General features: G+C 49.4%; 1 long non-coding RNA gene across 4 annotated transcripts; it reads left to right on the forward strand.

Moving 5' to 3' along the window:
* The first annotated feature begins 4,771 nt into the window (after positions 1-4,771).
* LOC136014535 (uncharacterized) lies at positions 4,772-8,769 on the forward strand. Of its 4 annotated transcripts, none has more exons than XR_010612765.1 (10): positions 4,772-5,058; positions 5,305-5,494; positions 5,567-5,620; positions 5,753-6,254; positions 6,554-6,635; positions 7,355-7,380; positions 8,289-8,360; positions 8,437-8,483; positions 8,568-8,663; positions 8,751-8,769. It is a non-coding gene; the product is annotated as an uncharacterized LOC136014535 (long non-coding RNA). The 4 variants fall into 4 exon arrangements; XR_010612762.1 differs by having other exon boundaries at positions 8,302-8,360; XR_010612763.1 differs by having other exon boundaries at positions 5,444-5,494; positions 8,302-8,360.
* Positions 8,770-13,960: the final 5,191 nt, after the last annotated feature.

A 13,960-nucleotide genomic window follows, 5' to 3' on the forward strand; every position in this document is an offset into this window, starting at 1 on the left:
TGAAGTGGCTGATCATGTCATGGCTGGGCTGTGCTAAACCAGGCTGAACTGTGCTAAAGTGGGCCTAATTGGGCTCAGCTTGTCTGCGCTGAGCTGCAGTGGGCTGGGCTGTAAAGTGGGCTGAACTGGGTTAAATTGGGCAGGGATAAGATGGATTGGGCTAAACTGGGCTGGACTGAGCTGGCCTAAAGTACGCTACGTTGGTCTGGGAAGGGCTAAAGTGGGCTAAACTGTAGTGGGCTGGGCTGCGTTGGGCTAAAGTGGGCTGGACTGGTCTGAATTGGGCTTAACTGTGACAAAGTGTTCTGGATAGATGTGAATTGGGATAAACTAGGCTGAACTGGTCTAAAGTGTGCTGGGCTGGTCTGAAGTGGGCTGAAGTGTGCTCAAAAGGGCTATGGTGTGCTGGATGGTCTGAATTGGGCTAAACGCTGCAGAACTGTGCTAAATTGGTTGGGACAGGTCTGAACTGGGCTGGGCTGAGCTAAGTTGGTCTGGCCAGGGCAAAACTGGTCTGAAGTGGGCTAAAGTGGGCTGGGCTGGGCTAAAGTGGAACGGACCTTGCTAAAGCTGGCTGCGCTGGGCTGAAGTGGGCTGAAGGGGCTGGGCTGAGCTGGAATGGGCTGGACAGGGCTAATGTGGCCTGGACTGAAGTGGGGTAAAGTGTCTGAAGTGAGATAAGCTGGGCTGGACTGGTGTGCACTGGGCTAAACTGGGCTGTGCTGGGCTAAAGTGGTCTGGAGAGGTCTGAAGTGGGCCAAAATGTGCTGGACTGGGCTAAACTGTTCTTGGGTGGGCTTAATTGCACTGGACTGAGCTAAAGTGGGCTGGACTGGTCTGAATTGGGTCAAAGTAGTGCCAAGCCATGCTGTGTAGCAAACGAGCTGTTTTGCCTGTAGCAAGCGAGGGTGGGCTGGGCTCTGCTGGGCTGGACAAGGCTAAACTGTGCTGAAGTGGGCTAAACTGGGCTGAACGGTGCTGGAGTGGCTGAAGTGGGCTGAAGGTGGCTTCACTGGGTTAGACAGATCTGAGCTTGTCTGAAAGTGACTGGACTGGGCCGAATTGGAGTAAATTTTGCTGGTCTGGGCTGAACTGAGGTAAACTGGCTTGAAGTGGCTGATCATGTCTTGGCTGGGCTGGGCTGTGCTAAACCGGGCTGAACTGTGCTAACGTGGGCCTAATTGGGCTCAGCTTGTCTGCGCTGAGCTGCAGTGGGCTGGGCTGTAAAGTGGGCTGAACTGGGTTAAATTGGGCAGGGATAAGATGGATTGGTCTAAACTGGGCTGGACTGAGCTGGCCTAAAGTACGCTACGTTGGGCTGGGAAGGGCTAAAGTGGGCTAAACTGTAGTGGGCTGGGCTGCGTTGGGCTAAAGTGGGCTGGACTGGTCTGAATTGGGCTTAACTGTGACGAAGTGTTCTGGATAGATGTGAATTGGGATAAACTAGGCTGAACTGGTCTAAAGTGTGCTGGGCTGGTCTGAAGTGGGCTGAAGTGTGCTCAAAAGGGCTATGGTGTGCTGGATGGTCTGAATTGGGCTAAACGCTGCAGAACTGTGCTAAATTGGTTGGGACAGGTCTGAACTGGGCTGGGCTGAGCTAAGTTGGTCTGGCCAGGGCAAAACTGGTCTGAAGTGGGCTAAAGTGGGCTGGGCTGGGCTAAAGTGGAACAGACCTTGCTAAAGCTGGCTGCGCTGGGCTGAAGTGGGCTGAAGGGGCTGGGGTGAGCTGGAATGGGCTGGACAGGGCTAATGTGGCCTGGACTGAAGTGGGGTAAAGTGTCTGAAGTGAGATAAGCTGGGCTGGACTGGTGCGCACTGGGCTAAACTGGGCTGTGCTGGGCTAAAGTGGTCTGGAGAGGTCTGAAGTGGGCCAAAATGTGCTGGACTGGGCTAAACTGTTCTTGGGTGGGCTTAATTGCACTGGACTGAGCTAAAGTGGGCTGGACTGGTCTGAATTGGGCCAAAGTAGTGCCAAGCCATGCTGTGTAGCAAACGAGCCGTTTTGCCTTTAGCAAGCGAGGTTGGGCTGTGCTCTGCTGGGCTGGACAAGGCTAAACTGTGCTGAAGTGGGCTAAACTGGGCTGGACTGGTCTGAAGTGGCCCAAAGTGGTCTAAACTCTCCTGAAGTGGGCCAAACTGGGCTGAACGGTGCTGGAGTGGCTGAAGTGGGCTGAAGGGGGCTTCACTGGGTTAGACAGATCTGAGCTTGTCTGAAAGTGACTGGACTGGGCCGAATTGGAGTAAATTTTGCTGGGCTGGGCTGAACTGGGCTGAACTGAGGTAAACTGGCTTGAAGTGGCTGATCATGTCTTGGCTGGGCTGTGCTAAACCAGGCTGAAGTGTGCTAAACTGGGCCTAATTGGGCTCAGCTTCTCTGCACTGAGCTGCAGTGGGCTGGGCTGTAAAGTGGGCTGAACTGGGTTAAATTGGGCAGGGATATGATGGACTGGGCTGGACTGAGCTGGCCTAAAGTACGCTACGTTGGTCTGGGAAGGGCTAAAGTGGGCTAAACTGTAGTGGGCTGGGCTGCGTTGGGCTAAAGTGGGCTGGACTGGTCTGAATTGGGCTTAACTGTGACAAAGTGTTCTGGATAGATGAGAATTGTGATAAACTAGGCTGAAGTGGTCTAAAGTGTGCTGGGCTGGTCTGAAGTGGGCTAAAGTGGGCTGGGTTATGGTTAGGATTAGGGCAATTAAGTCCGCCCAAGAAGAGTTTAGCCCAGTCCAGCAAATTTTGGCTTTCACTTGAGCTAACCATTTGCCTACAGGCACCCTCGACTGTTTTCAGACATTCTGGCTCAAATACTACATTGGAATGCTAGATCTCAAACCTCTTCCTGCCATTCTGACATTGTCCCCCACGGCTTCGCCTCCTGCAGGAGGCCCTCTACTTACCTTGCGTAGTGCTATTCTTCCCGAGTCCGCCTCTCTGCTCAGAACTCCCACAGCAGACGCCAGTCATGTTGCTGCCCTTGCCAAGTTGCTCTTCATCCTCTGACAGAAACAAAAAAAGGGCAACACGTTGTGCTGGCCATCATCGCCAGCACCCCAGGCATCCAGCCCAGCCTTTTCCTTACCTTCCTTCTGCCTCCTCCCAAGCTCCTCACACCATGCTTGCTTGTCTCAAAGCAACTCCAGAGTCTGATGCAGGGCCTCTTCTCCCCTGCGTGCCCTAGGAATTCAGCAAAAGCCAACTGCCATGGTTCTTGCTTAAGTGACCGACTCCACAATCCTTCTGCTTATCCCTCTGACTCACTTCAAGCAGTCATCCGACTCCCAACATAAAAGACAAGACCTGCAATACCAAACACAAATACTGAATCTTTTTGCCATGTTCTTCTAAACATGAGGGCATCACACAAAATGAAACCCTTTACCTTTTCATAGCTGGAACTGGAAGCTGGATGAAACCCTTAGAAGGCTCCTGCTGATGTGACTGAAAAAAAAGCTGTCCTCTTCTTTATGTTTGTAAGTAAGGAACACGAATGCCTGACCAGCTTTTAACCAGCCAACACAAGCACTCAGTATATAAAGGACTAAGTTCCAAGAACAAGCTTAACACTTTCAGTTCTAGCAGTGAGTTGGAAGCACCAAAACAGCTCACAAGCTAATGCACTCATTAAAACAGTCAAGCTGTACTACCCTGCCCACTATAAGATGGTGCTAAAAAAAGTCCCACTTATTTTTTCTCATCCCCATGGTGTATTTCAAATCTCTTTCTACTATCCTGATGCTGTTTCCCCCGTCTGTTCTGTGGAAAACTTTTCTTTCTGCTTAGTTTTTATAGTGTCATAAGTCTCAAACTAAAGTTGTTGCTCAGATCTCCCACACTAGACACACGGGTGTTTACTGCACCCACCCAATTTATTTTTATCATTTGCAGTAACAGGAGTAAAAGGAAAAAATAAAACAACTGCCACACAACATTCTGTAGACTAAGACAAGGAAATTCCCTGAAATATTTATTATATGCAGACTGTAATGAACAAGCACTCTGTAATTTAGAGTTTTAAAATGAGAAATATACAAGCTGAAAAGCATTCTTTTATCTTTCCCTGCCAAAAGTCATCAGTTATTTAACAGTCACTACATCCTAAAAGAACATTAATATTATGTTTGGTATTCTTTAGACCCAAGTGTCCAACTTAGTTTTTGAAAGAGCACAAACCCAAAGGCACTCTTGAAGTAACTCTTAAACATATAAATGGAGTGTTTGTTCAGTAACCACTGTTATAACTATTTTACAAGAAATAGAAGACAAGTAATAAGAACATAAACTGTAAACAAATTTTTCTTTAAGTTCTGTGGCTAAGAGCAATAAAAACACTTACCTGAACACCACCACTAACAACAGCATCTTAAGTAAAACCACAGCACAAAAAAATTCATTAATACAAGAAGATGCAAAACCAAAGATAGCTTAAAAAACTTAGCTCAGAAAAAATCATTTCAAAGAACTCAAAAAACAAAAGCAATACACACATCATTAAAACCACAAAACACCCCAAAGACCTTACCTTGAATAGCAACAAATCCTAAAGAAGACCCTTACTCCGAAACTGTGCCTTATATACCCCAGGCCCTACCCACAACCCCCCCCAGTGCCCTGGCTCAGGTGTGGGGCAAACCAGCTGCTGGGATAAAAACAGCCTGACAAGGTGCACCTGGTTTTTGTTGTTTTGGGTTTGGTTTCTTGGCTGCTCTCTGATTTTAACTTCTTGGGTTTCTTTTCGGGGCTTAGATTTCTATTCAAAATTCTCAGATTTCATAGCTTCACTTTTATGAAGCTGGGCTCAAAACTATACTTGGTTTCAGACTGGGTGGGGGTTTTCTGTCTCACATTCTAGGGCTTAGTCTCAAAGAGGTTTTCTTCCACACAGACTGGCTCAGGCTCATATACTTAAACAGCACAGACACTCTAGTTCAGATTTAGGCTCAATTTGGCATTGACTGGCTCACCCAACCACACGAGTCTCACATCGAGACTAACACAGGCTTCCTGGTTCAGACTAGCTCTCACATTCTAACTAAACAAAGACATTCAGGTGATTTAGCCAAGGTGAGCAAAGCTTAGACCACCCAAGCAGCAATTTATTTTAGGGTCTTGTCATTTTCATAAAGCTGCAATTACTTTTTGTTGGTGGTGTATTCCAGGGGGTGTACACGTTAGAATAAAGGGATGGAAAAGCTCTGAGGGCTAGTGGATGAGTAGTAAAGTGACAGGAGAGAGAGATGGGACTTCCTGAGGGAAGGGTGCAGCTTCTGTATCTCTGTCAGTGTGTGCATGTTCCCTTTTCTTTTCTAGGTGCTGCAGATAACTCGAGGGAGGTGAAGCTGCAAACTCAGGAGGGCTGTGAGAAGATCGGGGGTTGTGTGTGTTGGGGGTGCTTAATTGTTGAGGAGAGCATGGCAAAGGGGTTCAGTATTTGTGCTCGGTGTTGCAGGGCTGCCCTCTACCTTTGGAGTCGGATGAGTGCTTGAAGTGAGTCAGACAGGTAAGGAGAAGGATAGTGGGGTCGGTCACTTTTTGCAAGCAGGGTGATCATTTGTCTCTATTGTACTCCTAGGACCTGGAGGTGAGGAGAGGCTCAATGTCGGACTCCACTGTGGGTTTGGAACAGGCAAGCACAATGTTGATGAGCTTTGAAGGAGGAAGAGGGCTGTTACAGAGCAGGCCAGCACTGGTGGGTGGGGTGCTGGTGATGATGGTGGCCAGCACAGTGTGTTCCTGTTTGCTCGTTTGTTTGCTGCAGGTGATAAAGAGAAACTTGGCAGCTGTGGCAAGATCACAGGACTCTGATGTGGGTGTTCTGAGCATCAAGGCCAGCTTGAAACCCATGGCACTATGGAAGCTAAGTAGAGGGACTGCTGCTTGGGGCTGGAGGGTGGGGGACAAGGTCCGGATGGCAGGAAGGGGTTTGAAATGTAGCATGGGGCTGAGGGAAAGGCAGGGGGTTACTCTGTAGCATGAGCTTACATGGGTAGGGCCGCTACAGCTTGACTGTGTTAGGGAGGGAGGGTGTCACCCACAGCCCTTCCCTCAGTGACCTGGGTCAGGGGTGGGGCAAACCCCCAGCTGGGATAAGAGCACCCTGAGGATCCACAGCTGGGTCTTGTTTCATCTGGTTCTGGTTCATTGCCTGCTCCCCAGCTTTAATTTTCTGGCTTTCATTGGCTTAGACTCATATTCAAGACTGGCAGACAGTGCAGGCTCCTTCTCACACAGACTGGCTCAGACTCATACTCACGTTTAAGGTGCACAGACGTTCTCTGGCGCTGACTTCTCCTCACACTCGCTTAGGCTCAGTCTGACACTGACTGGCTCATGCATCCACACAAATCACATTTTGATTCTAGCATAGTATTCCTGGTTCAGACTACCTGGCTAAGACTCCCTGGCTCAAACTCATCCTCACACTCGAGCTGAAAAATAACATTCAGATGACTCAGTCAAGATGAGCCATGCTTGGAACACCCCAGTAGCAACTTATTTCAGGGTCGGCCAAAGCTTCTGTTTTTATCTCCATGAGTGCCTGTTTCCATTTCCTTTTTAGGTGCCACACCTAAGTCAAGAGAGGTGAAGCTGCCAGCTGAGGAGGGCTGTGAGAAGGTAGAAGAGTTGTTTGCGTGTGTGGGGTGAGTAAGAGCTGAGAATAACATGGCAAAGGTTTCAGTAGTAGTGTTGGTTATTGCAGGCCCTGGGTTCTACTTCTGCAGTCAGATGAGTGTTTGACGTGAGTTGAGGAGGTAACTATAATGGTTGTGGGGGTGGGTCACTTTTTGCAAGCACCATGGTCATTTCTTTCTATTGTACTCCTAGGTCCTAGAGTGCATGAGAAGCCCAGCATAGTATTATGCAGTAGATTTGGAGTAGGTGAGCATAATGTAAAGGCAAAGTAGAGTTACAGAAAAGGCTCGCATCACTTCATCATAAAAGTGAAGCTATAGAATCTGAGAATTTTGAATGTAAATCTAAGCCCCAAAAAGAAACCCAAAAAGTTAAACTAGAGAGCAGCCAAAAAACCAAACCCAAAACAACAAAAACCAGGTGCACCTTGTCAGGCTGTTTTTATCCCAGCAGCTGGTTTGCCCCACACCTCAGCCAGGGCACTGGGGGGGGGGGGGTTGTGGGTAGGGCCTGGGGTATATAAGGCACAGCTTCGGAGTAAGGTTCCTCTTGAGGATTTGATGCTATTCAAGGTAAGGTCTTTGGGGTGTTTTGTGGTTTTAATGTTTTGTGTATTCCTTTTGTTTTTTGAGTTCTTTGAAATGATTTTTTCTAAGTATTTCAAGTTGTCTTGGTTTTTACTTATTTATATATTAACAAATTTTTTTGTGTTGTGGTTTTATTTTAGGTGCTGTTGTTATTGGTGGTGTTCAGGTAAGTGATTATTTTTCTTGCTCTCAGCTACAGAACTTATGAAAACAATTGTTTATGGTTTATGTTCTTATTACTTGTTTTTTGTTGGTTTTATTTGTCATAGAATAGTTATAATAGTGGTTACTGATCAAACATACCATTTATACAGTTAAGAGTTATTTCAAGAGTGCCTTCGAGTCTATGCTCTTTCAAAAACTAAGTTGGACACTTGGTTTAAAAAATACCAAAACTTATTATTAATGTGTTTTTGGGATGTAGTAGATGTTAAGTAACTCATGACTTTTGGCAGGGAAAAGTAAAAGAATACTTTTCAGCTTGTAAATTTCTCATTTTAAAACTCTAAAATACAGAGAGCACTTGTTCCTTACAGTCTGCATATAATAAACACTTCAGGGAATCTTCTCGTCTTTGTCTACAGAATGTTGTGTGGCAGAACTTTTAGTTACTTTTTTTTTTTCTCTTTACCTGTTACTGCAGATAATGAAAATTAGTTGCGTGGATGCAGTAAACACCCATGTGTCTAGTGTGGGAGATACGAGCAATAATTTTGGTTAGAGACTTAAAACACTATAAAAACTAAGCAGAAAGACTCGTTTTCCACATAATAGATAATGGAAACAGCATCAGGATAGCAGAAAGATGTTTGAAATATACTACAGGGACAAAAAAAAAAGCAAGTGGGATGTTTTTTAGCACTATCTTATACTGGGCAGGGTAGTACAGCCTGACTCTTTAAATGAGTGCATTTGTTTGTGAGCTGTCTTGGTGCTTCCAACTCACTGCTAGAACTGAAAGTGTTAAGACTGTTCTTCGAACTTAGTCCTTTATATACTGAGTGCTTGTGTTGGTTGTTTAAAAGCTGGTCAGGCATTTGTGTTCATTACTTAGAAACATAAAGCAGAGAACAGCTTTTTTTTTCAGTCACATCAGCAGGAGCCTTCCAGGGTGTTCATCCAGCTTCCAGTTCCAGCTATGAAAAGGTAAGGGGTTTGATTTTGAGTGTGGTGTCCCCATGTTTAGAACAACCTGGCAAAAAGATTCAGTATTTGTGTTTAGTTTTGCAGGTCTCGCCCTCTACGTTGGGAGTTGGAGAAGTGCTTGAGGTGAGTGGGGGAGTTAAGCAGAAGGATTGTGGAGTCGGTCACTTACGCAAGAACCATGGTAATTGGGTTCTGTTGAACTCCTAGAGCACGCAGGGGAAGAGAGGCCTGGTATCAGACTCGGGAATCGCTTTGGGACAGGCAAGCACAGTGTTGAGCAGCTTGGGAAGAGGCAGACCATTGGTAAGGACCAGCCTGGGCTGGATGGCTGGGATGCTGGAGATGACTGCCAGCACAACCTGTTGCCCTTTGTTTGTTTGTTTCTGGCAGATGATGAAGATCAACTTGGAAAGGGCAACAACATGGCTGGCGTCTGCTGTTGGAGTTCAGAGCATAGAGGCGGCCTTGAGACGCATGGCACTACGCACGCTAAGGAGAGGACCTCCTGCAGGAGGCGAGGGGGGTGGGGGGCAAGGTCAAAATGGCAGGAAGGGATTTGAGATGAAGCATTCCAATTGAATATTAGACCTAGAATGTCTGAGGACGCAGACAGAGGTGCCTGGGAGGTAAATGGTCAGCTCTAGTGAAGGTAGTGCCTCACAGTTAAATGGCAGGATGCGAAGGTGTCCTTTGTGGGGCGTAAGTCTGGGGTGTAAGCTGTGCGCTTGAGTCGGTCACCTAAGTGCCGGCTGAGAATTTCCTTTCCAGATTTGCAAGCAAAAAGCACAGCAGGGCTTGTAACTGGGAGTCCTCAATTGGACGTGCCTGGAAGGGGAATGGTTAGCGGTACTGAAGGTAGCGACTGAGAGTTAAACGGCAGGATGCGAAGGTGCCCTTTGTGGGGCGTAAGTCTGGGGTGTTGTGTCGGGGACAATAGGAAATAATGGTCCGTGGTGAAACACACCAAGATGGGCAAGTACTGTTAGTTCTCTTTGGCTCCCTCTTGTGGTGTACTGCTTGGGCTTTTCCCGAAAAGTCCGGCTTTGGTGCCTGCCCGGGAAGTTGTGCTTTAGAACTGCCTGGAAAAGTCGTGACCCTTGCAGACCTTCCTAGACATTGTCGGCCACTTCTTGCGACGTGGGCTGGCCCTCTGCGTGGCAAAGAGCGTGCCTGCTTGCGAGTATGGAAGCCCGAGCCTCATGCCGTGTGAGGGAGGCAGAAGCTCATCCCACCCAGGCGACCGTTGCCTGCGCGGGGACGCCCGCTAAGGTTGAGCCTGCCAGCTCGCGCGGCCGTGATGATTGTCGGAGCTGGTTTGCTGATGGTCTTGGCAGGGTCCTTGGGGTTGGTAAGATAGGCAGCCATGAGAAGTATCCTTGACTATCTCTGCAGTTTCCCATGTTAATTAAGTAGTTGGGAGTTCTCTGGTTTTCTCTGTAGCTGGAGTTCTTGAGCTCTGGAAGGGAGGTGGTGGGTTTTTATAAGCACAGTGTAGCTGTGTAGTCCTGATGATCTGTGTGAATGGACAGAAGAGCTCTGGGAATAAGCTGGTAATGAATGAGTCGGGGGCAGAGAGTCTGCTTGGGAGTGGGTGTGATAGTATATGTGGAGTTAGTGTGTGAGCCGGAGGGCGTGAGGGTCTGTGTCAGTGTGTGACTGCATGTCAACCTGGGTGTCGGTGCGAGTGTGGCCTGAGGCTTAGAGGCAGGCTAAGCTTTTGCTTGGCGTTGCGGTGACTAATGCCAGGTTGTTCTTGCAGATGGCGAGATGGATAGCCACGTGTGAGAGGCTGCTGTGGGAGGCTTGAGCGGAGCTGAAGGTACCAGGGGGGTGAACTTGGTGTGTCAGAAGGAAGAAGTCCCAGCTTACTCTCCTGGCTGGCTTATGCTTTGCTGTTTATTTTCAATTAGGAGGTGCAGAACAAGGAGCTAAGCGAGACCTCTGAGCCGGAGCTGCCTCTGGCCAGGTGAGCTATGTTTAGCGGACTGAAGCAGCAGCTGATGGAATGTCTTGCAATGTTCATGAAATTGGAAACGTTCCTTGTTTTTGTGTTCTGTGGCCAGTGCACGGGCTTGAAGAAGAGAGCCGCAGGCCTGCGAAGGCCAGTGGATGAGCAGTAAAGTGACGGGAGAGGGCGGTGGGACTTTGGGAGGCATGGTTGCCGCTTTGAACCGTCTCTGTGTGTTTCCAATGAGTTGTTTTTCAGGTGCTGCAGCCAGCTCAGGAGAGGTGAAGACGCCAATGGAGGAGGGCCGTGAGAAGGTAAGTGGGTTGTGTGTGGGGGTGACTGCTCAGAGTTGAGAATATCATGGCAAAGGGGTGCAGTATTTGTGTTTGGTATTGCAGGTCCTGCGTTTTACATCTGGAGTCAGATGAGTGTGCGCGGTGAGGCAGGGAGGTAACAATAGGGGTTGTGGGTTGGTCGCTTTTCGCAAGCACGGTGGTAATTTGTCTCCCTTGTACTCCTAGGTTCTGGAGGGCAGGAGAAAGCCCGGCATCGGACTCGGCAACCACTGTGGAGCATGCGAGCACCGTGTCGAGGAGCATCGGAGGGGGCAGAGGTTTGTTACGGAACTCGCTGGCGTTGCTGGCTGGGGTGGGGGTAGCGACAGCCAGCACAGCGTGCTCCCGTTTGTTTGTTGTTGCAGATGATGGAAAGCCACTTGGCAAGTGTGGCAAGATCCTGGGACTTTGATGTGGGAGTTGGGAACATGGAGGCTGTCTTGAGAGCCATGGCACTACGGAAGCTAAGTAGAGGGACTCCTGTTTGGGATAACAAGGTTGAGGTACCCTGTCATGAGAGCAGGAAGGTGTTTGAAATGTGGCGTGGGGCCGAGGGAAAGGCAGTGGGTTAATCAGCCTTAAGAGAGAACTGTGGGCAGGGCAGCTCCAGCTTGACTGTTCTATAGTGTGAGAGGTCTGTGTTCTGTCCGGGCACCTCTTCAGGTCTCGATATCCTCATTGCTCCTTGAGCTCAAGCTGCTCGGCGCGTTCCTCTGGCACTGTTCTTTGGATCTTGAGCGCTTGAGTCGGTCACCTAAGTGCCGGCTGAAAATTTCCTTTCCAGATTTGCAAGCATAAAGCACAGCAGGGCTTGTAACTGGGAGTCCTCAATTGGACGTGCCTGGAAGGGGAATGGTTAGCGGTACTGAAGGTAGCGACTGAGAGTTAAACGGCAGGATGCGAAGGTGCCCTTTGTGGGGCGTAAGTCTGGGGTGTTGTGTCGGGGACAATAGGAAATAATGGTCCGTGGTGAAACACACCAAGATGGGCAAGTACTGTTAGTTCTCTTTGGCTCCCTCTTGTGGTGTACTGCTTGGGCTTTTCCCGAAAAGTCCGGCTTTGGTGCCTGCCCGGGAAGTTGTGCTTTAGAACTGCCTGGAAAAGTCGTGACCCTTGCAGACCTTCCTAGACATTGTCGGCCACTTCTTGCGACGTGGGCTGGCCCCCTGCGTGGCAAAGAGCGTGCCTGCTTGCGAGTATGGAAGCCCGAGCCTCATGCCGTGTGAGGGAGGCGGAAGCTCATCCCACCCAGGCGACCGTTGCCTGCGCGGGGACGCCCGCTAAGGTTGAGCCTGCCAGCTCGCGCGGCCGTGATGATTGTCGGAGCTGGTTTGCTGATGGTCTTGGCAGTGTCCTTGGGGTTGGTAAGATAGGCAGCCATGAGAAGTATCCTTGACTATCTCTGCAGTTTCCCATGTTAATTAAGTAGTTGGGAGTTCTCTGGTTTTCTCTGTAGCTGGAGTTCTTGAGCTCTGGAAGGGAGGTGGTGGGTTTTTATAAGCACAGTGTAGCTGTGTAGTCCTGATGATCTGTGTGAATGGACAGAAGAGCTCTGGGAATAAGCTGGTAATGAATGAGTCGGGGGCAGAGAGTCTGCTTGGGAGTGGGTGTGATAGTATATGTGGAGTTAGTGTGTGAGCCGGAGGGCGTGAGGGTCTGTGTCAGTGTGTGACTGCATGTCAACCTGGGTGTCGGTGCGAGTGTGGCCTGAGGCTTAGAGGCAGGCTAAGCTTTTGCTTGGCGTTGCGGTGACTAATGCCAGGTTGTTCTTGCAGATGGCGAGATGGATAGCCACGTGTGAGAGGCTGCTGTGGGAGGCTTGAGCGGAGCTGAAGGTACCAGGGGGGTGAACTTGGTGTGTCAGAAGGAAGAAGTCCCAGCTTACTCTCCTGGCTGGCTTATGCTTTGCTGTTTATTTTCAATTAGGAGGTGCAGAACAAGGAGCTAAGCGAGACCTCCGAGCCGGAGCTGCCTCGGGCCAGGTGAGCTATGTTTAGCGGACTGAAGCAGCAGCTGATGGAATGTCTTGCAATGTTCATGAAATTGGAAACGTTCCTTGTTTTTGTGTTCTGTGGCCAGTGCACGGGCTTGAAGAAGAGAGCCGCAGGCCTGCGAAGGCCAGTGGATGAGCAGTAAAGTGACGGGAGAGGGCGGTGGGACTTTGGGAGGCATGGTTGCCGCTTTGAACCGTCTCTGTGTGTTTCCAATGAGTTGTTTTTCAGGTGCTGCAGCCAGCTCAGGAGAGGTGAAGACGCCAATGGAGGAGGGCCGTGAGAAGGTAAGTGGGTTGTGTGTGGGGGTGACTGCTCAGAGTTGAGAATATCATGGCAAAGGGGTGCAGTATTTGTGTTTGGTATTGCAGGTCCTGCGTTTTACATCTGGAGTCAGATGAGTGTGCGCGGTGAGGCAGGGAGGTAACAATAGGGGTTGTGGGTTGGTCGCTTTTCGCAAGCACGGTGGTAATTTGTCTCCCTTGTACTCCTAGGTTCTGGAGGGCAGGAGAAAGCCCGGCATCGGACTCGGCAACCACTGTGGAGCATGCGAGCACCGTGTCGAGGAGCATCGGAGGGGGCAGAGGTTTGTTACGGAACTCGCTGGCGTTGCTGGCTGGGGTGGGGGTAGCGACAGCCAGCACAGCGTGCTCCCGTTTGTTTGTTGTTGCAGATGATGGAAAGCCACTTGGCAAGTGTGGCAAGATCCTGGGACTTTGATGTGGGAGTTGGGAACATGGAGGCTGTCTTGAGAGCCATGGCACTACGGAAGCTAAGTAGAGGGACTCCTGTTTGGGATAACAAGGTTGAGGTACCCTGTCATGAGAGCAGGAAGGTGTTTGAAATGTGGCGTGGGGCCGAGGGAAAGGCAGTGGGTTAATCAGCCTTAAGAGAGAACTGTGGGCAGGGCAGCTCTAGCTTGACTGTTCTATAGTGTGAGAGGTCTGTGTTCTGTCCGGGCACCTCTTCAGGTCTCGATATCCTCATTGCTCCTTGAGCTCAAGCTGCTCGGCGCGTTCCTCTGGCACTGTTCTTTGGATCTTGAGCGCTTGAGTCGGTCACCTAAGTGCCGGCTGAAAATTTCCTTTCCAGATTTGCAAGCATAAAGCACAGCAGGGCTTGTAACTGGGAGTCCTCAATTGGACGTGCCTGGAAGGGGAATGGTTAGCGGTACTGAAGGTAGCGACTGAGAGTTAAACGGCAGGATGCGAAGGTGCCCTTTGTGGGGCGTAAGTCTGGGGTGTTGTGTCGGGGACAATAGGAAATAATGGTCCGTGGTGAAACACACCAAGATGGGCAAGTACTGTTAGTTCTCTTTGGCTCCCT

The sequence above is a fragment of the Lathamus discolor genome, chromosome 5 (genome assembly GCF_037157495.1).
Source record: "Lathamus discolor isolate bLatDis1 chromosome 5, bLatDis1.hap1, whole genome shotgun sequence".
NCBI lineage: Eukaryota > Metazoa > Chordata > Aves > Psittaciformes > Psittacidae > Lathamus > Lathamus discolor.